The 27705-nt window shown below is 42.0% G+C and overlaps 1 protein-coding gene across 5 annotated transcripts in view; it reads right to left on the bottom strand.

The window, feature by feature from the left end:
* SH3D19 (SH3 domain containing 19) overlaps nucleotides 1-27705 on the bottom strand; it is a 313873-nt gene that overhangs the window by 135447 nt on the left and 150721 nt on the right. Inside the window, exon 2 of one of the 5 annotated variants that reach the window (XM_071214441.1) lies at nucleotides 918-1136. The exons of the other annotated variants lie outside the window; for them this stretch is intronic. The gene's annotated coding sequence lies outside the window, so the exon portion shown is untranslated. The remainder of the gene's footprint in view (nucleotides 1-917; nucleotides 1137-27705) is intronic. 5 annotated transcript variants of the gene reach the window in all.

The raw sequence follows: 27705 nt of genomic DNA, 5'->3' as shown, positions 1-27705 counted from the left end.
AAACAGAACCAATGAAGATTTTTTTTAATAGGAATTTGGTTCACGCGACTATGGGGATGAGCAAGTCCATATTTCTTAGGGTAGGCCACAAGCTGGGAACTCCAAAGAAGGTCCTTGATGAATTCCCCAGGAGAAGCTAGTAGATGAAGTAAAGACAGAAATTCTCCTTTTGACTGCTGAAATCACCACTTCTCCTTTTAAAGCCTTCAACTGATTGGATGTCTCTCATTGTTGAAGGCAATCTCCTCAGTTGACTATGGATGTAGTCAGCCATGGATGCAATCAACTTATTGATTATTTAAATCCATGAAATGTCCTCACAGAAACAATCAGACCAGTGTTTGCTTGACCAAATTATTGGATACCATAATCTGGCCAAGCTGACACAGGAAAAACCATCACAGGTATTAAGATAGTTACTTTAAATACTATCTTATTTAGTCCTAGCAACTCAAGAAGGTATCATTTATCCCACTTTTACAAATGAAAAACAAACAAACAAAAAAACCCAGAGGATCAAAAAGGCTAAGTAACTTGCCTCAAATCACACAGCTGATATTTGATTAAAAAGTCTTAAATCTAGGACTTTCTAAATCCAAAGATCTGGCTCTTTCCAGTATACCAAATTACCCCCATTCATTGCTGGAAAGCTCTGTTAAAGATTATCGTTATACTATCCTAAAGTAGTATCTCCCTTTGATCCTTGTTATTTGTACCTCTTATTTGGTCCTAGTTATTTCAACTCCATTTGTAGTTATTTGGGTACACAAAACCTTACTTCTTCTGAACAGACAGGTACAACCTTGTAAAGAGAAATTGCTGTGTTATTCATCCTCTTGACTGTTTCAGTTTTCTGGCTGCTACAAGCAAATATCATGCAATGGGATGGCTTAAACAATGGGATTTTACTGGCTCACATTTTTGCAGCTGGGAAAAGTCCAAAATCAAGGCCTCATCAAGGTGATGCTTTCCCCAGGAGACTGTGGCTCTCTCGGGTTGGCTGCTGGCAATCCTTGGTTCTTGGTTTTTTTGTCACATGGCAATGCATGAGGCGGCCTCTCCTTTCTCTTCTGGGTTCCACTGACTTTCAGCTTCTGGCTGCTCCCTCTGACTTTTTTCACTCTGTGGACCTCCCTCTGAAATAGGATCAAAACTATCCTGAGTCAGTTAGGCCCCACCCTAACTGAAGTAACTTCCTCAAAAGGTCCTAAAAGGGGCAAAATAATTGAACAGGCATTTTTCCAAAATGGAAATATAAATGCTCAAAAGACAAATGAAAAGATGTTTAACATCATAGCTATTAGGAAAACACAGATCAAAACTACAAGAAATTATTTCACACAATATAGAATGGCCACTATTAAAAGAACAGAAAACTTCAAGTGCTGGAGAGGATGTAGAGAAATAGGTTCACTCCTTCACTGTTGATGAAGGGTATAAGATAGTGCAGTTTCTATGGAAGATGATCTGGCAGTTCCTCAGGAAACTAAAGATAGAACTGCTATAAGATTCAGCAATGCCACTAAGAGTATATTCACAAGAACTGAAAGCAAGGATGTGGACATTGGTAACGGCACATCCATTTTCACAGAGGCATTATTCACAGTTGCTAAAAGATGGAAACAACCTAAATGTCCACCTACCAAAGAATGAATAAACTAGATGTGGTATACTCATATGATGGAATAATACTCAGCTGTAAGAAGAAATAAATTGGGGAAGCACATGACAATATGGAGGAACCTTGAGGATATTATGCTGAGTGAAATAAGTCAGACAGAAAAGGATGACTATCATATGGTCTCACTGATATGAACTAAATATAATGAGGAGACTTAAGGAGTTAGACTATGAAGAGTAGGTTGGTGGGAGATGGAATGTGGGATGAGAAAGAGGAAAAGACATTGGATATATGTAGAATATTTAATAAAGTCAAAAAGAAATATGTGGTTATAGTTGGACTTGATGGTAACATATTATAATGAATGCAATGGACACCACTGATTTATGGATATGATCGTGGTTGAAATGAGTTATTCAGGAAAATTAATGTTGGTTGGAGGACAGCTGAAGGATTAAAGAAAAGGTCCTATTTACAATGGGTTCACACCCAAATGAATTAAGTTAAGAACATGTTTTTCTGGGGTACATAACTCCAGGCTACCATGCTCACCCTCTAATAGCATCTAGTATGGTGTCTTGCCAACAGAAGGTACCAAATCTTGTTATTAAATAGCAGAATGAGAACTGTAGACTATAGAAGGCCAGCTGTCAAAACGATAAGGAAGAAATCCTTTAGTATGAGTAGAAGCAAATAAACAAGAAAAGGAAATATTTCTTCTCTTAGTGATCAAAGGTCCATGACCAATCCCTGGAAAGAGGGACTGGTTAACAGGTGTTAGGGCCACAGGCAAGTAGGCCCCGCAAAGTAGAGAAGGTGAGTACAGGCCAGGGAAACCTAAAGACTTGGTCAGTAAGGCAAAGAGGAGGGGAAAGGAAGAGGTTGTCCAGGGCTTGGCCAGAATTGACTATATGGATAAGTTCCAGGCTTTTAATGCTCAGTATAACCAAAGCTGGACTGAAAACTTCTTTTCCAAGTTCACGAACAAAGACCAGACTGGACCATTTAGTAGAAGGCACAGGTATCTAGTGCTGCAAGGTGATAAAACAAAAAGGCAAAACCAGAGTCCACTAGGGAAATAAATTATTTAAGAGACTGTTTATAAAAGGATTATTCATTTTTCAAAACAACAGAATGATAAATTGAATTAAAAAAGAGACACTGGAGTCCATTTCTTCTTCCTGAAAATACAAAATATATAAAACCTGCGAACCTACTGTTGTGCCTGTTTTATCCTCAGGGAGCTTAAGAGAAGATTTAATCCCTATAATGTCAGCCTAGCTCTACAGTGGTTCTCATGGTTCTCAACCAGGGGCGATTTTGCTTCCCAGGGGGACATTTGGCAATCTCTGGAGATATTTTTGGTTGTCACAACTGGGGTGGAGAGGGGCTACTGACATCCAGCGAGTAGAGGCCAGAGCTGCTGCTGCAAATCCTATAGTACACAGGACAGTCCCCCACAACAATTATCTGGTCCAAAATGTCAATAGTGCAGAGGATGAAAAATCCTGGTGTACATATAGGCACCATCAACCTCAATCTAAACCATCACCAAGATGACCTAAGTTTGTTCAGAATTGAACAGTTAAAATGAAGATAATATTCAATAACAACTATAATAAAAACAGCAGCGACCATTAATTATTGTATGCCTAAAGGGGCCAAACCTGAGGTAAGTACTTGCCATTTAATATCTCATTTAATGCTTACTAAAAAAAATCTTGTAAGGTAATATTATTTCCATTTCACAAAGACGGACTAGTAAGTAACTTGTCCATGGCTACATGGTGAGTAAGTAAAGTTCTTACCACCACCACCACCATATGACCACTTCCCAAAGCAAGTTATGGGGTAAAGATAACAGAATAATGATCTGGGAATAGAGATTCTAAAACATGGAGATAGAGCACACAATAAGACAGGCAGAAAGCTATAAGAGCTGTCTTTAGGAAAAGCCCTAGAGTGGGGATTATGCACCAACTCTCACTGCCAACAGCTTGGTATTTAAGTTTTTTCTTATCTTAGAGACAAGGGAGAAGCAAAATGGCAGATCAACATGTTACTTGATTGCTGGACCAAAAATAAAGATGGTATGTGTAGAAGGATAATGGAAATAATAGTAAAGAAAAATAGATGGATGGGGTGATTTAAGCAAGTGATGCATAATTCATTATCACATCTGTAAGGAATCTTTGCGATCATTAAAAGATTACATTATTTTCATGTTAAAATAGGGAAAAGTGACTTGTTTACGGTCACACAGCCATCTCCATGAAAAAGAACGAACGAATTATGGGTTGAAAACCAGAGGAAATTTCTCCAAAATGATAAAAGGGTTTTGGTAGAGATTTAGAAAGAACTCACAGGTTCCCAACTCTCTCTTTAAAAATGAACATTTTCACAGGGAAAACCGTGTAAGATGGGAAGGGAGAGGGTGCTACTTTCTGCATTTTTCTGTAAGCCTACAACTATGTAAGAGAGATAGATAAAATAGATGATGGATAGACAGTATTTTCTTACATAATCACACCTATCAGATTAACAATAATTCCTTCATACCATCTAATATGCAGTTCATTATCAAATTTCCTTGATTGTATCACAGTGTCTTTTTAGAACTGGTTTGTTAAATCAGCATACAGGGGAAGCAGATGTGGCTCAAGCAACTGGGCTACTACCATCTACAATATAGGAGGTTCAGGGTTTGATTCCCAGGGCCTTCTGGTGAAGGTGAGCTGGCCCACGCAGGAGAGCTGGCACATCAAGATGACACAACAAAAAGAGACACAGAGGAGAGAGACAATAAGAGATGCGGCAGACCAGGAAGCTGAGGTGATACAGGAGAATGATCACCTCTCTCCCACTCTAGAAGGTCCCAGATCAGTTCCCAATGCTGCCGAAAGAGAAGACGAGCAGACACAGAACACACAGCGAATAGACAGAGAGCAGACAGTGAATGCAAAACAGGGGGGTCGGGGGCGGGGGGGAATAAATAAAATCTAAAAGAAAAATCACCCTATAAGCAAGGTCCAACATAGTTTTGTTTCTTAAATTTCTCTCACTCTAGAGGAATCTTCCTTTTTTTTACCCTCATACCATTGTAGTGTTATAGAAACCAGACCAGTTTTTATAAAATATCCCACTAGTTCTAGATTTGACTATTACTGCATGCCTAAAGTGTTTTCATTTAACAGACTCCTCTATCTCCTGTATTTGCTGTAAATAGAAGTTAGCTTTAGAGATTCAGGGTTTTTTGTTTGTTTTTTTTAACAAGAATACCTCATAGGAGGTACTGTGTGCTTCTTACTATGTCGCATCAGGAGGTACATAATGTCTGGTGTGTCCCACTTTTAGTGACGCTAAGATTGATCGGAGGGTTCAGATTGTTACAGCCTTGGTCCCTCCATCAACCTTTCATCTTAGGCTTTCAACTACTGATTCTCACTCCCTGAATCAATTATTTCATTAGGAGCTGCAAATGGTGCTTTTCTACTTCTATCAGTCCAAACCACACTCAGTCGGAATTTTTCCCTCATCGACTAAGCCTCCTTTGTTACTCTGAAATGCAGTTTGTATAGGAAAAAACCAATAAATATTTAATTCTCTCCTTTTACTTGCCAATTTTCAGAGTGAGGAGCTGGTGCCTTAGTTAGTTCCAATAGAGTTCATTTCCAGCTAAATTGAAAACAGCCCAAAACTGAGATATGTTCTCATAAAACATTTATGCAAAAGGAAAAAGAAGAGATTCTGAAAGCAATCCAACTAACAATGTAGGTCCATTTAGAGGATATAAATCAGTGACTTCAGATTTGTCCAGGGATATGGAAGACCAATGGCACAGGACTACCTCAAGACCCTCAAAAGGAATGTCTGGTCAATTTTCTTCCTGTGAATAAATCAAAGGAAAGACCTGTACAGAGCTGAGGTATCTCTGCAAAATGACTAATAAGATACGTTTACTCCAAACTTGACTTCAAGGTAAATCTCAAACTGAGGCCTGACTGGTTTTTTTTTAAAGCTGTACTTACATGAGTTAATTAAATAGTTAAAATTGCCTATGAGTACCATAAATTAATTAGAATACCCACAAGGATGGTTGTGATAGGAATAAAGTCTTTTTCCTCAATTAATGAGAAAAATCATAGGTTAACATTAATTTCAGAAAGAATTAAAGAGAAAAATACCAAAAATTAATATATGGTGATTAATATAAAAGTGAATACATAAACCACACCAGAAAAAATCAAAATAGGATACACAAAACAATAACCATTAAAATGTAAGGAGGAAAAAAAAAATGTAAGGAGAAAGTAACATGAATGAATTGCAGCTGGAGATTTTAATCCTCATCAAGCAGACACAAATGAAGACAAGGAGATCTGAAACACACAAGTGGGAAGCGGATGTGGCTCAAGCAGTTGGGCTCCCGTCTACCATATAGGAGGTCCAGGGTCTATGGCCCGAGTGCTGAGTCTGGCCCACGTAGGAATGCTGGCACACAGAGAGCTGGTGCAGCAAGATGATGCAACAATAAGAGACACAGAGAAAAGAGAATAAGACATGCAGCAGATCAGGGAGCTGAGGTGTGGCGCAAGAGAATGAAACACATAGGTAAATTAAAAATTCATAGTTGTGGCAGTAAACAAGTAAATGGAAAACTGATTTTTTTTTTCAGGTGTTCATATGTAAAATCTTAAACAATGGATTTTGAGAAGTAAACATCTTATGCTATTGTACTGAGATACAGGAAACCTGGATTCTGTCTTGCCACCCAGTCCCTGTTACTTAACAGGCCAGATTTCTGCATCTTCACACATGTGGATACTTAACCCAAAGACAATTAACCCATAGCCACGAATGCATGTCAAGAAAAGATAATCTTTACCTTAACAGACATCTTGGGAATTTGAACTGAAAATAAGGATAAACTAGGACAATTTGTAGTGGGGTAGAAAGAAAAGACACGGAAGATGATTGAGCCATATTAATGGCAAAGGACCAGAGTGGAGCTCCTGAAACCCGCTTTAGAGCTCTCTGAAGGATCATGATTCCAGAGCCTCCTTCCAGTCTGGTCTCCAGCCGAGGGCCCCAGTTCTGGCCTGTAACAACGCCAAATGTCCCGTTCCCCTCTGCTCCTTACTGTTTCATAGGTATCCTTAAAAGAATCCCCTCTTTGTTTAAACAACAGGTCCCTGTTGCTCGCTCCTAAACAAACCTTACCAAAATAGCGATGTTTTCTGGCCTGCTATTATTTTCTAACTCTTCATCTGTTCTTTTCAAACCTTCCAATATTTTAAGCGAGGAGAGAGCAATAACACGCTTTAACAGTTCACTGAATTCTGCTTCCACAGAACTAATATCCTGCAAACAAATGGTAGAGAAAACATAAGCGGCGCAGAGAAGACTTCTGAAAGGGACGCGGCGGCTCCCCGCCCCAGTGCCCCTGCAGGACCGAAGCACTCATGGCCCCAGCAGCGGGCACACGGGCTGCTGACAGCACAGCTCGCTGTGGACGGAGCCGCCTCACCAGGGTAACGCCCCTCCCTGGAGGAGAACGACGCAGAAGTGCACCCCAGCCCCAGGGCTCCCTGCGCACAAGGCCGAGGTCTCTGCTGCAAGGACTTCACGGTTTAACTTCTCTCTCTGCCCATCCTGTTTCTTTCTCCAAGATGCTGGTCCTGATACTGTCACACACCTCCACCACCCAAAAACCAAAAAAGCTTCCTCCAAACAATTTTCTGTCTTAGAATCTATTTCCCAGGAAATCTGACTGGAAGCATATTCTAGGCTAACCCTATAACAAAAATGAAAACAAACTGGTATTCTACTATAGAATTATTGTGACTCTAGCAATGGAAGAAATTATATCATTGATGTGGGAGACAGTGGCCACGGGAGTTGCTGCAGGCAGGGAGAGGGGAAAGGAGGTGATACGGGTTTTTTTTTTCGGGATTTGGCGTTGTCCTGAATGATACTGCAGGGACAGGTGCAGGACATTATATATCCTGCCACAACCCACTGAATAGCCTGGGAGAGAGTGTAAACTACAAGGTAAACTATAATTCATGCTGTGTAGCAGTGCTCCATCATCTCATCAAATGCAATGAATATATCACACTAATGAAAGAAGTTGCTGATGTGGGAGGAGTGGGGGGTGTGGGGAGTGGGATACATGGGAATCTCTTATATTTTTTAAGGTAACAGTTTGTGTGAGCTATGTACCTTAAAAAAAAAAAAGATAATTTAAAAAATGAAACATGAAAAAAAAAAAAAAACAGTGAGAAAAACTGGCAAGATACTAAGTTCTTCCTTCCTTTGCTTTGCTTGCTCTGGAAGAATCCTGTCCATCCTTCACCCCCTTGCTGGGGCCAGGGCCCTGCTCCTCCCCTCACCCTCCCCAGCCCCGCCCTCTTCCGGCCTCCCATCCCCCACCCCAGGCAGGCACCCCAGGCAGCAGGGGGCGCCTCCTCTGGGTCTGCAGCGAGGCATCGGAAGTCTGGTTTCCTCAGCATCTGCAGCACGTGAAGACTAAAAGAGAGGAGGGCGTGAAGCCCAGGAGTCCGGCGAGAAGCCCGCGCTGCCCCAGCTCTGCTGCTGCGCCTCAGCCAGCCCCTCTGAGAAGCCCCATCCTGGGAGCAGGACAGAAACATGGCTCCTGCCGGCCAGGCTCTCCTGCTGTCCCTGCTGCTGGGGATCTCGGGTGAGTCCCAGGGGTGGGTGGCAGAGGCAGAGGTTTCCAGGTCAAGAAGGCTCTGTGGAGAGTAACTCAACACCACCGCTGGGACGTTACTGATGAAGGGGGTGACCTGAGACAGTCCTGAGAGGCAGCTTTCCAAGTCTCTTGGTTGGCTAAAGCAGTAAGCAAAGCAAAAATCCTTGTCGTCGGTGAGCTTACGTCTATAAAGGGGAGACAGGTAGTAAACAAGGCACATAGTAAATACATAAATCATAAGGCACGTTAGAAGGCGATGAACACTACGAAAGGACAGGGGCATCCAGGGTGTGAGGATAAGGAGTGAGTTGTAACTTCAAATAGGGTAGCAAGGAAAGGCCTTGCTAAGAACAAGTTATTGGAACAAAAACTTGAAGGAAATGGGTGAGTTAGTTCAGAGGATCTAGGAAAAGGGTATTCCAGGCAGAGAGAAGCCAAAGTGCAGGTGCCATTCAGTACTTGTTCATATGCTTGTTCATTTCTTTTTCCTGGCCCACATCAATTTAAAAGTAGGGTAGGCTGAAAAATAGCAAAAAAAGTAACAGCTGACAAAGAGGAAGACACACAACTACAAAATCTCAAACCAGTTAAACAAAACAGCACAAAGTAAAGGGGTTGGGGAAGCAGCTGTGGCTCAATCAGTTGGGCTCCTGCCTACCATACGGGAGGCCCTGGGTTCGTGTCCCGGGGCCTCCTTGTGAAGGCAGGTTCGTCCGCACACTGCAGAGAGCGGCCAGCCCGCAAGCACCATGGAGGGCCAACTCAGCAAGGTGACACACCAAAAAGGGAGATAAGCAAAAACACAGAAGAGCTCACAGTAAATGGACACAGAGAGCAGACAACAAGCAAACCACAAGGGGGAGGAATAAATAAAAATACAAGCAAACCGCAAGGGGGGGGCGGAATAAATAAAAATAAATAAATACAGACACACAGAAGAACACACAGCAAATGGACACAGAGTAGACAGCAAGCAAGTCACGGGGCGGGGAGAATAAAAAAAATTTTAAAAAAACAAAACTAAATGGGTCACAAACCTCAAAAGCACTTGATGGCATTTTATTTATAACCTAACATACTTGATACTCCTAATGACAACCTTGAATCATCAAGCAAAACTTAAACTATATTCCAAGTACACTGTCAGAGAAGGCAGGTGAGTATGTAATTACCAAGATCCCCACCAGTGAGTTGACATTTGTAAACAGTTGGCCTTTGATATCAATCTGGAAAATTTAAATATGTGGAAAGCCTCATCCAGTGAATCTAGAGAGAAGATGTATTTACTATTACATAGTAATCATCTGGTCTATCTTTCTTAGAGCCTTATTACCTGACCACTTCTGAGCATGACAACGAGCTAGAATCAGGTGAGTGGTCTCCACTTGGGCCCAGGACTCCTGGCTCGGGGCTGGACCAGGAGGTGGTATGGCGGGTCGGGAGGACGTGGGTCCTGGGAATGGATGGGACTTTGGGGATGGGGTCCAGAGGAACAGGACTCCTAGGTTTCCATGGTTCCCTCTCTACTCTTTCTTTAGTGTGTGGGCGACATATGGGAAAAACGAGCCGCATTACGGGTGGCCAGGATGCTCCTGAGGGGAAGTGGCCTTGGCAGGTCAGCATACGCTTGGTGCAGACCCATATCTGTGGAGGGTCCCTCATCCATCACAGGTGGATACTGACGGCGGCACACTGCTTTACAACGTGAGTTCTAGCTAGTGCCCCGCACGCAGACAGGTGTACTCAATCAATATGCAAACAATTTCATGAAAATCAACAGACAAATGAAAGTGGTAAGATAGGCGGGGCAAAAGGAAACCCTAGAATACCTGGATTCTAGAACTAGGAGCTACTAGGGACAGGGCACGTAGGTAAAAATAATTTATATATATATCTATATATATGTAGATATATAGATGGAGACAGGCACTATGTTAGTTGCTTTTCTTACATTTTGCCAGCAGATCTAAACACCACTCAGGAAACTATGTCTTTACCTTTTCTGGTGTCACAAATGCAAACTAGGCTCTCTCAGAATCATATGTGAGGGCAAACAAGTTGCCTTGTGCTGAGCAGTTCTATGAAGAGGCCCAAGTGGGAAGAAATGATGTCCCCAGCCAACAGCTAGTAAAGACCCAAGGCTTGCCAAAGAGTCATATGAATAAACTTGGAAGCGGATCTTTCCCCAGGCTGGGCCTTGAGATGAGACCACAGCCCGTACCTTGTTTGCAGCCTCATGAAAGTTCCCGTGTCACAGGCATCTGATTCCTGACCCACAGGAACTGTGAGATACAGGTCTATTGTTTTAAGCCACTAAGTTTTGGGACAATTTGTTATGCAACAATGCACGACAAAAACATACAGAAATCAAAATGACACGACTTTTCAATAACAACAGTGACACTCAAAGGAAAGGGAGTAATGACTTCAAAATGGTGAGGGAAAATGATTTCTAGCCTACAATTCTACCCATATATATGTACACATCATCAATTATGTGTGGAGTAGAAACAAGATGTCTGCAAATACGCAAAATAGCAAAAATGTTACCTCTCGTGCATATTTTCTAAGAAGCCACAAGAAAATAAGCTTCAATAAAATGAGAGCAGGGCAAAACAGAAAAACATCAGGTCCAAGAGCGAGGGGAAACCACACAGAAGGGAATGCCCAAGAAAATCATTAAGGGAAATGGGAAGGAGATAGCTGTGCAGCAGGCAGACCAGATTGGTGCAAGAAAAAAGGCGGCTCTGAAAAAAATAATACTGATAGAATGCCTGAAATGCTGGAACATACTGAGAGGAGATTTACAATTCTGATAAAGAGGTTTGGGAATGAACAATGAATTAATGATGGATATACGGAAAATAAAGAACCCAAAAGAAGTGAGACCACATTCTGACTCCAGGAGAAGCAAAAAGTTTTACAACAGAGTTTCACAGTTCCCAGTGCGACCCAGTAGTGAATAATACTTACACAGTCACAAAAACATACACATTAACTACTGATCTTACAAAAACTTACCATGCTAGTTTAAAAGGGTGGGTGGAAAGGAATTCAGGGGTAGGGAAGCAGGGAGTTATAAGAAAGCTTGATCCTCACCTTCTATAGTAGAAGTCAATGGAAAAAAAATAAAAACCCAGCAATACATTGTTCCTTGAAAATACTGGAGCAAATATTAAAAGAGCTAAAAGAGTAGAAAATAATTGCCTCTGGATAGTGTTAACTGAGGGGCTGGGGCAGAGAACTTGTCTTTCCTTTATTTCTTTATTTTGTACATCATATCAAACTACTTGACCTTTTAAGCTAGGTGATATATATTAGTTTGGTTTAAAATTTATTTAGAAATAAAGTCTAGTGCTCAGAACAGAAATCAGAATTGGCAATAAAGAATGTGACTATTAAGCGTACCAGGTGAGGGCTGACACCATGAGGAATGGCAGAGGTGAATGAGAGAGAGAATGCCAGACAGAACCCTGGCCCTAGACATACAAGAGGAGACCACAGAAAGAGAAAACGACAAACGAAAATGGTCAGAGAGGTAGAGAATTGGGGGGGGGGGGGGGGGGGGGGCGGGGGGAAGAGAAGGGACAACCCAACCCTATCCAAATCAGAAGCACCCTGGTTAATGTCTCCCTCCTTTTTTGCCTAGAGACTTAGTGCTACCTATAGACAATTTGTTCGGGACCAGCTATAGCACATAGCTATATTCTACTCTTAATCTCTTTCTCTTCCCCTTAGGACGTGGATTTTCAATCCATATACTGTGTGGCTGGGATCAGTTAGTACAGACTACTCACCTGAAGGCCAGCAGTACTATGTATCCCAAATCATCATCCATCCGGAACATAGAAATCTACACGCAGACATTGCCTTGTTGAAGCTACGCTCCCCAGTCACTTTCTCTCCTTTCATCACTCCCATCTGCTTGCCCCAGATCAAAAAGCAGGTGATACTTCCACACACCTGTTGGGTGACTGGATGGGGAAAAACTCAGGACTATGATGGTAAGAATGGGCTGAGAGAGGGGTTTTTATACTTCACCCTCTTGTACTGTCTCGAGAAATTCACCTTCTAGGCATGTCATTACCACAACAAGTATTTTTGAACAAAACCAGTTTAACCTATTCATATTCTCTATGTCTGCAAATAAAATGCCTTGACATTTATATGTTTATTTTATTTACTCTTATATTCTGCCCAGAGTCTAGTTATAGCTGCAAGAGCAGATATCAGCAATCTAAATACACAGGTACCTCTCTCAGAGGTTAATAAACCTGATATGAAGTTTGGAGTGTCTAATCTGTTTTTTGTCTTGTGTCAACTTTTTACAGTAAGAATAGTGACAAGCTAGGAATTGAGCTGGGAGCAGAAAAATGGGAAAAGAAGGGGTTTTAGAGTACTTTACAAGTCACAGTTTTATCATAATTACTATTTATGCTGAACATTAGGGATACCTTACTTAGAAAAAAAAAATTTTTTTAATATTTTTTCCCCTCCCTCTCCCTGTCCTGCTGTTTGTGCTGTCCGTGTCCACTTGCTGTGAGATCTTCTGTATCTACTTGTCTTTTTGTCTTCTTTTCTCGTCTTTCTCCTCTAGGATTCACTGGGATTCAATCCTGGGGACCTCTGATGTGGAGAGAGGTCCCCTGTCAATTGGATCACCTCAGTTCCTGGTCTCTGCTGCGCTTCACCTTACTCTCCCCTTTGTCTCTTTTGCTGCATCATCATCTTGATGCATGACTCACTTGCATGGGCACTGGCTCACTGTGCGGGCACTTGGCTTGCTGCGTGGGTACTCAGCTTACCACGCGAGTACTGGCTCACCATGGGAGCACTCACACAGGCACTCGGCTCACCATGCGGGCACTCACACAGGCACTCGGCTCACCATGCAGGTACTCGGCTCACCGCGCAGGCACTTGGCTCACCATGCAGGCACTCAGCTCATGGCGCAGACACTCAGCTCACCACATGGGCACTCAGCTCGCCACATGGACACTGGCTTGCCACACAGGCACGCCTTCTCCTCTTCTTTTTCACCAGGAAGCCCCAGGGAGCAAACCTGGGTCCTCCCATATGGTAGGCAGAGGCCTTATCACTTGAGCCACATCCACTTCCCCAAATTTTTTTAAATTAAAGACATTGTAGGCTTACAGAAAAATTATGCAGAAAACACAGCATTCCCATATACCTGCCCTACTACTATTAACACTTAGCATTGCTGTAGTACTATTGTAACAACTGATGAAGGAGTATTATAATTGCACTATTAACTACAGTCCATAGTTTACATTAGGGTTCACATATCGTATAGCCCTATGTTTTATCTTTTTATTTTGTTCTAGTAATATATATACGACCTAAAATTTCCATTTTAACCACATTCACGTATATAATTCAGTGCTATTAATTATACTCACAATGTTCAAGGATACTTCACCTTTGCACATTATAAAAATGCCAAACATGCCAGAGTCAAACAAATAATTCTGAGTTATCCATTGTTTTTAGATTAAGTGTACCAAAACATCCTTCCATTAGGAAAGGTGATTGGAAATTAATTATATTCCACTTTGGGGTTCCCATTCAGACTTCTGCATATTAGGATTGAATGGTGCTTGCTTTAACCTTCCATTCCTGTCTATCTTACAGATTTTGAATACCCTTCAATCCTCCAGGAAATAGAAGTACCCCTTGTTGACCACAAAACTTGTGAACATCTCTACAACCCAACAAGTACTGTAGCAACAGTGGACCCTGTCATCAAGGAAGACATGCTTTGTGCTGGTGATGCTGATAAAGGAAAGGACAGTTGCAGGGTTAGGATATGACCTTTTATTTCTTTTTTTCTTTTTAGAGTATGCTCTTGAGTCTTTTTATAAGATGAGATCTTAATTTGGATTCAGGTTTTCCCATCTGTAAACATCAGTGGATTGCAAATCAGGAGATGAGAGTTCTGATCATTCTTTTTTGTTACCCTGGACAAGTCACTTAACCTATATATATAAATGTAATCTCTTCAACTATAAGACTGTTGACCTAGACCAAAGCTAACCATGGTCACTGGATTTTTACAAACCAAGTTTTCATAAATCTACTGAGAGGGAGACACAGAGTTGTCAATTTTTTTTTCCAAGTAAGAACATTTCATTCTGCACTTAAAATGTCATTCCACTGTCTACCGATCATAACAGTCTTAATGAAAAATAGTCGTAAGTTTTACCTTTATTACATTATATGTAATACATTGTTCTGCTATGGCTGCTTTCAATATTTTTTCTTTTTGCTTATTTTTTTTATTGTGGCAAAATAGATATAACATAAAATTTGCCATATTTTAACCATTTTTAAGTGTAACCTCTAATCTACTTTGTTTCAGTGAATTTGCCCTTTCTAGTTTCATATACATGAAATTATACAATATGTGTCTTTTTGTTCTGGCTTATTCCACTTAGCTTGTTTTCAAGGTTCATCATGTTGCACCATGTACCGTAACTTACTTCCTTTTTATGGCTGAAAAACATTCCATTGTAAGGATATACCCAATTTTGTTTAGCCATTCATCTGTTGATGGACTTTTGGACTGTTTCTACCTTTCGGATATTTTAAGTAATGCTGCCATGAACAATGACGTACATATTTTCAATTCTTTTGAGTTTATACCTAGGAATGGAATTGCTGGGTCATATGGTAGTTCTATGTTTAACTCTTTGAGGAACCATTAATATTTTTCTCTTTGGTTGTCGGTAGTTTGAACATGATGTACTAGGTGTGATTTTCTTTGTATATATCCTATTTGGGGTTCCCTGAGTTTTTTTTTTTTTTTTAATCTAGTCTTTCATTATGTCTTTCACCAAAATTTAGGATATGTTCTATAATCATTTCTTCAAATATTATTCTACCTCATCTCTCCGTTCTCCATTTCCAGTTAAGATCAGAAACTTGCAAGGTATACCCTTCTCACACAAGACTGTGAGGCTCTGTTCACTTTATTTTTACCTTTCCCTCTGTTCTTCAAGTAGAATTCTTTTTATTAAGCTTACATCTACACATCTTTCCCACATCTACATTTTGCTAAATTCATCCAGTGAGATTTTAATTATAGATATTTTATTTTTTAGTTCTAAAACATCCTTTTTTTTTTTTTTTAAAGTGGCTTCATTACCAAATTATCAACTTTTTTTTCAGGAGGTACTGGGGATTAAACCCAGGACCTTAGACATGTGAAGCACATGCTCAACCCCCTTCACTCATTTGGGTTTTTTTTCATTCATTCATTTTATCCCCCCCTCCCTTGAGGCTTTTTTTGCATGCTCTCTGCTCTGTGTCCATTCACTGTACGCTCTTCTGTGTCTATATTTATTTTATGTTCTCTCTCCCCTTGCGGCTTGCTTGCTGTCTGCTTTGTGTGTCCATTTGCTGTGGGCTCTTCTGTGTTCTCACTTGTCTCCCTTCTTTTGGTTGCTTCATCTTGCTGAGTCAGCTCTCCGCGGCATCTGCGGGCCTGGTGGCGCTCTGCAGCGTCTGTGGGCCGAGCGCTGCTCCACAGCATGCAGGCCAGCCTGCCTTCACAAGGAGGCCCTGGGACACGAACAGAGGCCTCCCATATGGTAGACAGGCACTCATCTGATTGAGCCACAGCTGCTTCCCTCATTTGCTTTTATATACACACTCACATACACATTTTTCTATGTCTGCCAAGATTTCCTGCCTGTGCATTCATTATGAGCATATTTTCCTTTGTATTTGTTGAACTCAAATATAGCTGTTATAATAACTGCTTTAAAATCCTTACCTGCTAATTCCAAAATCTGAGTTATGTCAGGCTCATATTCCATTGATTGCTTTTTCTCTTCTGTAACATTTTGCCTTTTCTCCTGGGAAATATTTTCCTGTTTTGTTGAATATCCAGGGACTTTGGATTCTATCCTAGATACTGTCAGTGATACATAACAGAGAACATGGTTTATCATATTTCTCTGAAAAAAAGCTGATTTTCTCTTTTTATAGGTAGTTAACTTGGCTGAACTCAAACTCCAAATTGGGACTCTCCTATGGTAGGCAGCAGCTGAAATCTCTGTACAGTTCTTTTAAGCTTTAGCTTGGCTACGTGGAGTTTAACCTGCATGCATATATGTAATTCAGGGGTGAGTCAAAGATTAGAGGAGTTTATATGGAAAATTTGCCCTCTACTCGCCTCCCTGTCTTGTGGCTCTCTCCTTTCCGGGATTTCTTTTCATCACTTTCTGATTGCTATGGTAGCCCTGAACTCTGTCTTCTGATTCCTTAAGTCAGCAAAACAGGAGTTTCTATTTGAGTTTCAGTCACCACCTAGGGTGATGACTGGCGCCTGCTCCATGGGAGAAGAAAAAAGACCTAAAAACAAAACAAACAAAATGAGTGCCAGGAAAAAAAGAAACACAAAAAATATATAAGAAAAAATAAAAAGGAAAAAAATGAACAAATAGAAAGAAAAAATAAAACAAACAAACAACACAACACAGTACCATTCTATTCTTCCAAGGATTAAGTCCTTTCCAGTTTCTGCCTACTTCTGGCCACTCTCTAGCACCCTCGGAAAGTTAGGCTTTTTTATAGGCTGTCCACAATTTAGAATTGTTATCTGCAGCAAACTTAATCTGAGGTAATCTAATCCCTTAAGACAATTTAAAATGAGGAAAAACTCTAACAATAGCAGAATATACTTTCTCCTTAAATGTACACAGAACATTCACCAGGAGGGACCATATGTTAGGCCGTAAAACAAGTTTCAAAAAATTTAAAGGAATTAAAGTCATGCAAAGAAGGCTCTCTGATTACAATGGAATGAAGTTAGAAATCAACAGAAAGAAACCTGAGAAATTTAAAAATATGTGGAAATACAACAATGCACTACTAAACAATCAACAGGTCAAAGAAGAAATCACAAGGGAAATTGGAAAACACTGTGAGAGGAATGAAAATGAAGATGCAACACACCAAACTTTTGGGATGCAGCTAAAGCAGTGTCCAGGGAAATTTATAACTGTAAACACCTACATTCTAAAAAAAGAATTTCAGGGAAGCAGCTGTGGCTCAAGCAACTGAGCCCCCGCCTACCACATGGGAGGTCCCCAGTTTGGTTCCCAGTGCCTCCTGAAAAAGACAGCAAGGTGGTGTGACACGCAGGCACAGCAAGGTGACACAACAAGAGACACAAGGAAAAAAACATGATGAGAGACACAACAAGGCAGGGAGCAGAGGTTCCGGTGCCTCCTAAAGAAGAGAGCTGAAGCGACGGGCAGGCGCAACAAGATGATGCAACAAGAGACAAAAGGAGAAACATAATGAGAGACACAACAAAAGTAGGGAGCAGAGGTGGCTCAAAATAGTCATATTAAAAAAAAAACAGTCACAGCAGGTACGTACAAAGAGGGGGTGCGGAGGAAGAAAGAAATAAAATAAATTTTTAAAAAATTTTCAAATAAAGAAACTAACTTTCCACTTTGAGACAATGGAAGAAGAGCAAGTTACACCAAGGCAAGCAGAAAGAATGAAATAATAAGTATTAGAGTAGAAATTAATGAAATACAAAACAGAAAAATAAGAGACAGCCAACAATAGCAAAAGTTGGTTTTTTGAAAAGATTAAGAAGTGAAACAAAACCTTTAGACTGATAAAAAGGAAAAGGGAAAAGACTCAAATTACTAACATCAGGAATGAAAAAAGGGGATGTTAGTATCAGCCTTACAGAAAAAAAAGTATTAAAAATAATATTAGAAATATAATATATTTAAATATTTCTTATCTATAATAAACCGTATAATAAACTAAAATAAGATGATATAGGCAAATTTCTAGAAAGACATAAACTACTATAACTAACTCAAAAAGAAATATAAAATCTGAGTAGACCTAGAACAAGAGATGGATATAGTGATTAAAAAAGAAAAACTACCAAAAAGATGGCTTCCCTGGTGAATTCTACTAAATATTTAAAGGAAAAAAACAAACAAACAAACAAAAAAAACTCTTTACAAGCTAGTCCACCAAAATATAAAGGAGGAACAAATACTTCCCAACTCATTCTATGAGACCAGGATTACCAACATACCCAAACCAGACAAAGTCGTCAAGAGGGGAAGCAGATGTGACTCAAGTGATAGGGCTTCCACATACTGTATGGGAAGACCCAGGTTCGATCCCTGGGGCCTCCTGGTGAAAAAGATGAGAGAGCATGACTGCTTGGCACACCAGTGCCCATGTGGTGAGCCAGTGCCTGCTCAAGTGAGTCACGCAGCAAGATGATGATGCAACCAAAAAAAAAAAAGAGATGAAGGGGAGTCAAGGTGAAGCCCAGCAGAAACCCAGGAACTGAGGTGGCACAACTAACAGAGAAAGTTTCTCCACATCGGAGGTCCCCAGGATCAAATCCCAGTGACTCCTAGAAGAGAAAAAAGAAGAGAAGACCGAAAGAGAAATATATATAGAAGATCACACAGCGAATGGATACAGATAGCAAAAACAGCAGGGTGGGAGAGGAGGGAAAATAAATAAATCTTAAAAAAAAAAAGACATCATGAGAAAACTACAAATCAATATCTCATAAACACAGGCACAAAAGTCCTCAACAAAATACTAGAAAACAAATTCATATAGAAAGGATTATACATCATGACCAAGAGAAATTTATCCCAGAATGTGAGATAAGTTTAACATCCAAAAAAACAATTAATGTAATGCACAATATTGATAGATAAATAATAAAAACCATACAATCATATCATGGCCATTTTCATGATAAGAACACTCAACAAACTTGGAATTGCAGGGAACTTTTTCAACCTGACAAAATACATCCACAAAAACCCCACAGCTAACATCATATTTAATGGTGAAAGACCGAAAGTTTTCTGCTTGAAACAGGAAAAAGGGTATCTGCTGTTACCACTTCTATTTATACGATACCAGAGGTTTCAGTCAAGGCAATTAAGTAAAAAAAAAAAAGGTGTCCATATTGGAAAGGAAGAAGTAATTAGAACTAATAAATGAGTTTGGCAAGGTTGCAGGATTCAAGATCAATATATAGGGAAGTGGACTTGGCCCAATGGATAGGGCACCCGCCTACCACATGGGAGGTTTGCGGTTCAAATCCCGGGCCTCCTTGACCCATGTGGAGCTGGCCCATGCGCAGTGCTGACGCGCGCAAGGAGTGCCGTGCCATGTAGGGTATCCCCTGCGTAGGGGAGTCCCACGCGCAAGGAGTGCACCGCACAAGGAGAGCCGCCCAGCGCGAAAGGAAGTGCAGCCTGCCCAAGAATGGCGCTGCACACACAGAGAGCTGACACAACAAGATGACGCAACAAAAAGAAACACAGATTCCCGGTGCTGCTGATAAGTATAGAAGCAGTCACAGAAGAACACACAGTGAATGGACACAGAGAGTAGACAACTAGGGGCGAGGAAGGGAGAGAAATAAAAAATAAATTAAAAAAAAAAAGGATCAATATACAAAACTCAATTTTAGTTCTATACTCTGGCAAAGAACAATCCAAAAGTGAAATTAACAATTCCATTTACAATGAATGTAACATATACTCTAAAACTACAAAACATTATTGAAATTAAATAAATGGAAAGATACCCCATGTTCATAGATCAGAAGACAATACTGTTAAGCTGATAATATTCCCCAAATTGATCACAAATTCAGTGCAATCCCTATGAAAATCCATCTGATTTCTTTGCAGAAATTGACAAGTTATTCCTAAAATTCATAAGTAAATTTGAGGGACCCAGAGAAGCAAAAAAATCTTGAAAAAAGAAGAAGACTTATACTTCCCGATTCCAAAACTTACTATGAAGCAACAATAATCAACAGTAACAAGACAATGTGGTACTGGCATAAGGCTAGAATAGTTTGATGTATTCATAGCAGCATTATTCATAACAGCCAAAAAGTGGAAACCCATGCCCATCAACAGATAAATAAACAATCGAAAATTACTTGGCCACAAAAAGGAATGAAATTCTGATACATGCTACAACATGGATGAACCTTGAAGACATTATCCTAAGTGAAATAAATCAGACAAAAAAAGATCAACTATTGCATGAGTCCTCTTATATGAAATATCTAGAATAAGCAAACTCACAGACAAAGGTAGGTTACTGGTTACTAGGGGCTGGGGGAGAAGAGGTAGGCTAGTTATTGCTTAATGAATTTGGGTTTCTGCTTTGGATGATTTAAAAGTTTTGGTAATAGGATGGTGGTACCTAGCACATTATAAATGTAATTAGTGCCACCAATTTGTACACTTAAAAATGGTTAATATGGCAAATTTTTTAATGAATAAAATTATATAATTATTTCATATTACCACAATAAAAAAAAAAAGCAGGAAGGACCTGAGAACAGAGAAAAAGGTGTGTGTGTGTGGGGGGGGCAGTTTGTTCAAGTGAATGAATTTAGCTTTAATGAAAACCTCATCACATTAATCTTATTTCTCTTATTTCACCACTTACCTGGTGAAAATTTGAGTACAAATGAATGTTTTGAAATTCTTGGTATATTTAGCTAAAGCCCCTGCCAATATCAAATTCTATGAGTCTAGACTTCCCAGGATCTCCTCCTGATGCAGTGGGAGGTACAGCTCCCTCCAGAGCGCTGTAGCTCTGTGGGCTGCACTGCCTGGTTCTAAGGAACTCTTTACCCCTTGTGACCACTCTCTTCTTCATGGTCCCTTTTCACTATGCTCATGACCTTTCTCTCTTCCTTAGGGTGATTCTGGAGGCCCTCTGTCATGTCATATTGATGATATATGGATTCAGATAGGAGTGGTAAGCTGGGGAGCAGATTGTGGTAGACTTCCTGGAGTGTACGCCAATGTGACCTACTACCAGCACTGGATTAATGCCACAATCTCAAGAGCGGAGGTCTTGGGTCCCAAAAATCTGGACCAACCTGACTACCTGTTCCTGACTGTACTGTTCTCTCTGGCTTTCCTGGGACCCTCCTGTGCCCTCTGGGCCTAACACTAGACCAGGAGATTTTGCAGGACAGCTGAAGCCACTGGCCGAGGGCAGGGCTGGAAAGAGTGCCTGGAGAACAAGCCCCAGAGGCAAAGAGCTCACAGGAAAGTCAGTGGGAATCCTAGATGAGTTAATTGAAAAAAAAAAAGAAAAATGATTTCATTTTTAATGTTCTTGAGTCTGGATGTGTTTTTGTGGTCAGAATGTGAACAACTGATTTCAGTGCATGGCATTCTTTGCTCCTGACTATGAGTCCTGCAGGGCAGGAAGGATCCCCTCTATGAATAACTACTTGTGGACACAATTAAATGGCTTCTGAAGAAACAGGCAAGCCAAAAAGTATCTGTGATGACAAAAGAGAGATGTCTTCAAGTAAAGATAGTAAAAGGGTGTACTTTGAGCCCATGGGTTGCATTATAGGCTTCTTACCTGATGTGTATTTCTCACCTCCTCTACTATCCTACACTTCCAACCCCCGCCCAAACTTGAGCATGAGATCTAATAAGAAATACATATACGTAGCTCAGCCCTGTGTTTTTCTGAAATCTTTATTTTTTGGAATAACAATCCAGTCTGCTACCAAAAACGGGATGAATGCCATGATCTCAAGAGCTGAGGTTTCAGGCCTCAACACTCTGGACCTATCCAGGTTGTTTAATGTCACTTCTATAATCAAGTCCTTTAAATGCTCAGAGCAAGGAAAAGGTTATATCCCTTACTTAACTAGCATGCTTCCTTTTGTCAGACAATCAAATTCTATGCTTAAGTTGCTGGGAGATCAGAGCTAACATCTGTACTCAGTTGTAGTCATTTCCTTTATTATAGATTTTCTGCTGTAATTCCACTCATTTAAGTCTCACTTGAATGAGACTATTGCATCTGTCTTCTACGGTAAGCCAACTTTCAAAAACAAAAACAGTATTTTCTGGATAAGTAAATACATTTAATAAGAAGTGAGATAGCTTTGGAAACTTGAAATCCTTGCTAATCCTCAGCCTCACCTCTTATCTGCACCGCCACCAGTCTCCTAACTGGCACCTCCCCCATGGAGTCTCCATGTCCCTTCTTACATCCCACACCTCCATCCAACTCCACCTACTCTCCACAGCATTCAGACTAGTGTTTTAAAAACAAAAAAACGTGTATTCCCTCTCCCCTTCCTCCCTTGCTCACAGCACTTGAAAGGCACTGTGTTGCTCAGAGGTTATGGACTAGTCTTTACTAGGTAGGGCCTGCCAAGCCCTGCGTGGGTGCCCCTGCCCCTGCAGCCTCACTCAGCACCACTCTGCCCTGCTTTCCATGCCTTCTCTTCCGCAAATGCTCCAAGCCCCTTCTCAGCACCAGACTTTCGCACCTGCTATTCCCTCTTCCTTGCTGCCTTTGGTCAGTCAATTCTTACTGTGCCTTCAAATCTCAGTTACCCTTCCTTTCTGCAAGGAAGCCAACCCTCCTGCTACTGATCAGAACAAATTCCCCTAATATACATGGCTCAAAGCACTCTGGAGTCCTCCTCGATAGGAGGAGCATAGCTGTAATTTAACGTTCATTTATGCAATTATCTAATTAATGGGTGTCCAATATCACAGTCTCACAAATACCCGGTGAATGAATCAATGAATGAAGGAATAATAAATACCCAATTGAGTTGTTTGTCTCCCAAACTGAGCACCTAGGTATTTTGTTTACCTGGTAGCTCAGCACCTGGCACAACGCCTTACACAAGTAGGTTTTCTAATTATTCGTTAAATGAAAGGATGAACTGGGCTCCAGCCCAGTTCTCTTACTCTCACCTCTTCAGCTAAAAGGGAAAAGGAGAGAAAAAGAGTATGCAGAGCAGGTAAACTGAAAGATTTCTCAGAGGCAGGAACTCAAGCAAGACAGGCTCTGGAATGACAGAGGACTAAGTAAAAGGGCACCTGAAAGAGAGAGCATGAAGGGACGGGGGAGGAAAAGGGAGGAAAAGGAACTAAGGTCAAGAACCAGGGAGGAGAAGCAGACGTGGCTCAACTGATAGAACGTCCCCCTACCACATGGAGGGTCCAGGGTTCAAGTCCAGGGCCTCCTTGATGACCCGTGTGGAGCTGGCACACGCGCAGTGCTGCCACACACAAGGAGTGCCATGCCACGCAGGGGTGCCCCCGCGTAGTGGTGCCCCCCACACAAGGAGAGCTGCCCCACATGAAAAAAGCGCAGCCCGCCCAGGAGTGGCGCCGCACACACTGAGAGCTGATGCAGCAAATGACACAACAAAAAGAGACGCAGTTTCCCAGTGCCGCCTGCTAATACAAGCAGACACAGAAGAACACCGTGAATGGACACAGAGCGCAGACGAGGGGGCGGGAAGGGGAGAGAAATAAATAAATCTATGAAAAAAATTTTTTTAAAGAAGGACCAGGGAGGAACGAATAGGAAGACAAAGCACACAAATATGTGAGCCAGGACAACACGCACAAAAAGACCTAAAGAAGGTCAAGAAAGACCCTGCAGTGGGTGACAGCGTGAGGGAAGGCCATATTTGCCAGAGCCCGGGAGCCAGCGGCTGCACGGGTGAGCGCCAGGACGCTGGCGCCGCGCCTCCACCACCACTGGGGATGCCTTGCACGCGCACATGCCCACCCTCAGCGTGGCTACAAGTACCCCCTGCCTTCTCTTAGCAGGGTTCGGGAGTGCTCGGCTGAAACAGAATGGAATGCTATCCTAGCCACCTTAGCTCTGAAGGCTTTCCATCTTTTCACAGGATGAGAAGTTCCAATTCATCTCCCCTGCTCAGATGAAACTCTTTTCTGTTTTTGTTTTTGTTACTTGTTTTTAGGAGGCACTGGGGATTGAACCCAGACCTCTTAAGTGGGAAGCAGGTGGTCAGTCACTGGAACTTGTTTTCAAAATGTTAACAGACTGTTGTCCCCTCCAGCCCTTCCCCACAGATGGCTGGCTGCCTCATCTGTCTGCTCACCTTCTTTAGGAGACACCAGGAACCAAACCGTTGACCTCCTGTGTGGGAGGCAGGTGCCCAACTGCTCGAGCCACATCCACTCCCAACAGTTTGTTTTTATTTCTCCCTGTTTCCCTCTCCCGCTTTACAAGGCTCTGAACCTACATACTTTAAGATTGAGAAAAGATTCTGCAGTTGATTAGGATGTGTGTTTTAAGTAGGTAGTAGTTAAGTGTTGATGAAAAAAACATAAAAAAGTTACCTACCTTACATCAAACTGTAGTTTGCCTCCAAGATACCAGTCTCTCACTTTAATCTTTTCTTTTGAATACATTTGTTACCTAAAATTGTTCTTTGTTCCTTTTCATAAGCTAATACAACTCTAAGGATTGTTTTTTTTTAAGATTTTTTTACTCCCCTCCCCCTGCCCCATTCCCCCCTGTTGTCTGCTCTCTGTGTCCATTTGCTGTGTGTTCTTCTGTGTCTGCTTGTATTCTCTGGGAACCAATCCTGGGAACTTCCAGAGTGGAAGAGAGGCAATTACTCTCTTGTGCCAACCCAACTCCCTGTTCTGCTACATCTTCTTATTTTCTTTATTCTGTCTCTTGGTGCATCATCGTGCTGTGGCAGGTCTCCGCATCGGCCAGCGCTCCTGTGGGCCAGCCTGCCCTCACCAGGAGGCCCTGGACGTGAAACCCTGGACCTCCTATATAGTAGACGGGAGCCCACCTGGTTGAGCCACATGTGGTTCCCTAAGGATTGTTTTTAGTAAACACTGACGGCATGCTTTACTTAGCAGGGGTCCCAGTTTGGCATAAGTCTGTTTTTCAATTCCACTTAATACAATTTCCTTTTTGCTTAAGTATTTGCATGACTATTAGAGCTCTCGAGTCCATTAAAAAGTGCACGTTATACATATAGAAGAGAAACTTATACCTAACATGGACCCTGGAAATTTTTTATTCTGAGACTAAGTTGATCAAAATGTGGGGAGGGAAAAAAAAAAAGTCAAGAAAGTCAAAGTACTCCTTTCCAGCATTTCTCCAGACCCTTCACCTCAAAGTAGGAGTCAACCGTTCCAGAGTTGGGGCCTGGCAGAATAGTTCTCATGAGCCAAAACTTACAACTTTTGCAGGAACCCAGCCTATGCTAAGTAAATGAAAGGGGTTCCAGAGAGTGGAGGACCTTGTGACCTTGCTGCTCTGACAGCTGTCCAGGCGACAGGGGGGAAGAGGCACTCAATACTGGGCAACCCAACAGATGCCTCTTGGGAAGTCTTAATGTGTCCACGCTCCAGACACTGCGGCAGGTGCTAAGGATACAGTCCTACATACCAGGCAGCACACCTGCCCTCCAGGAGCTTACATTCCAGCGGGAGAGGAAGTTAATAACCCAATGAAAAAGAAATGTACATCATAATACCACGTGGAGAAAATTCTGATGATAAAAAATAAAACAAAAGGCAAGTGTGTAATGGGGGGGGGGTCCACACTTTAGATAAGGGTGGTCAGGGAAGCCTACGGTGGTAACATCTGATAGAACGAATGAAACAAGAAATACCCAGGAAAAGGGCACAGTGGGTAGAGGGAACAGCAAATACAAAGGTCTGAGGTGGGAACTTGCCGGGTGTGCGTGAGGAAGAGCAGGGAGGCCAGTGTGGCTGGAACGCTGGGAGCGCGGGAGCGAGGGATGGGAACTGGGAGCAGAGAGCAGCCAGAGCCCAGGCCCTGCAAAGCCCTGTCGGTGTCAATAAGGCCTCAACTCTTACTCTCAATGAGATGAGAAGCAACTGGAGGGCTGAGAGCAGGGGAATGCTGGAAAACTGGAAGAGTGCTGCAGATGGACAGAATCCCACACCACTGCTCGCCATGGTATGAGGGGGTAAGGATGGTAGAGAGGGTTGTTGAATGGGCGCAGAGCTGGAACGAGCGGTGGAGAAAGAGAAGCAGACACCAGTGTGAGGAGATGGGAAGAAAATAAATAATTCTTAAAAAAAAAATTTATGATGTGTTTGTAGCTCTCTAAATATACATTTTTTTGTCTTTGTTACATTAAAAAAATATGAGGTCCCCATATACCCCCCACCCCCCTCACCACACTCCTCCCCCTATAATAACCTCCTCCATCATCATGAGACATTCACTGCACTTGGTGAATACATCTCCGAGCACCGCTGCACCCCATGGTCAATGGTCCACACCATAGCCCACACTCCCCCACAGTCCACCCAGTGGGCCATGCAAGGACACACAATGTCCAGCAACTGTCTCCGCAGCACCACCCGGGACAACTTCAAGTCCCGAAAACGCCCCCACATCACATCTCCTCCTCCCACTCCCTACCCCCAACAGCCACCATGGCCACTTTCTCCACACCAATGCCACATTTTCTTCAATTACTAATCACAATAGTTGATGAATAGAATATCAGTAAGTCCACTCTAATCCATACTCTATTCCTCCATCCTGTGAACCTTGGAATGGTTGTGTCCACTCCACATCTATATCAAGAGGGGGCTTAGATTCCACATGGATGCTGGATGCAATTCTCCTGCTTTCAGTTGTAGGCACTCTTGGCTCCCTGGTGTGGTGGTTGACCCTCTTCATCTCCATGTTAACTGAGTGGGGTAAGTCCAATAAACCAGAATGTAGGAATTGCAAGTCTATTGAGGCTCAGGGCCTGGCTATCACATGGTCAGTCCAGAGATTCAGGTCCCCTGGGTATACATTAAACCCCAGCAACAACTGCAGTTCCGGTAAAAGTAACAGGAGAGACTTGTGGACAAAGATCACATCTAAGTCCAGCTCCATCACACAGAAACACAAACTCCAAAGTAGGGCCAACTGAGATGGCACTGAACTCCATTTGCCATGACCATAGAACCTGTGGGTCTCTGTAGCCCCCCGAAGAACCAATACCTGAGGTTGTATCCACTTTATCTGTCTCTGGGACTCTGCTAAGGTGTGCATAAGAGCAACCCCTCTGATAACCTCCTGGCTCTTTTTGGAGACTCACAGCCATATAAACTCATTTGTCCTTTCCATTTCCCCCTTTTATTCAGGTCAAAAAGCATTTTTAACTCCTGGTATTATATGTAGACTGAGAAATTCTGCTGGTCCAAGTTGACCCTTTTATTCAAAGTCATTTTCTAGTTACATCATCAGCTGGAACTTGGTAGTAATCCCTCAGTGCCAGGGAGGCTCATTCCCAGGAGTCATGTCCCATGCTGGGGGGAAGGCAAAGGCAACGCATCTACATGCTGAGTTTGGCCTCAAGACTGGCCACACTTGAGCAACACAGAGGCTCTCCAGAGGTAACTCCTAGGCACCCTGAAGCTCCAGGCCTTGTTCTCACCTCAGGTGCACAGGCTCACAAGCATAGTCATTAGCATCAAGGGCTCATTGTTGGACCCTCCTTCTTTTTTGGTCT

This window comes from Dasypus novemcinctus, chromosome 1 (assembly GCF_030445035.2).
Source record: "Dasypus novemcinctus isolate mDasNov1 chromosome 1, mDasNov1.1.hap2, whole genome shotgun sequence".
Classification (NCBI taxonomy): domain Eukaryota; kingdom Metazoa; phylum Chordata; class Mammalia; order Cingulata; family Dasypodidae; genus Dasypus; species Dasypus novemcinctus.
The sequence above is the reverse complement of the archived record's forward strand: the minus strand, read 5'-3'. Positions and strand labels throughout refer to the sequence as shown.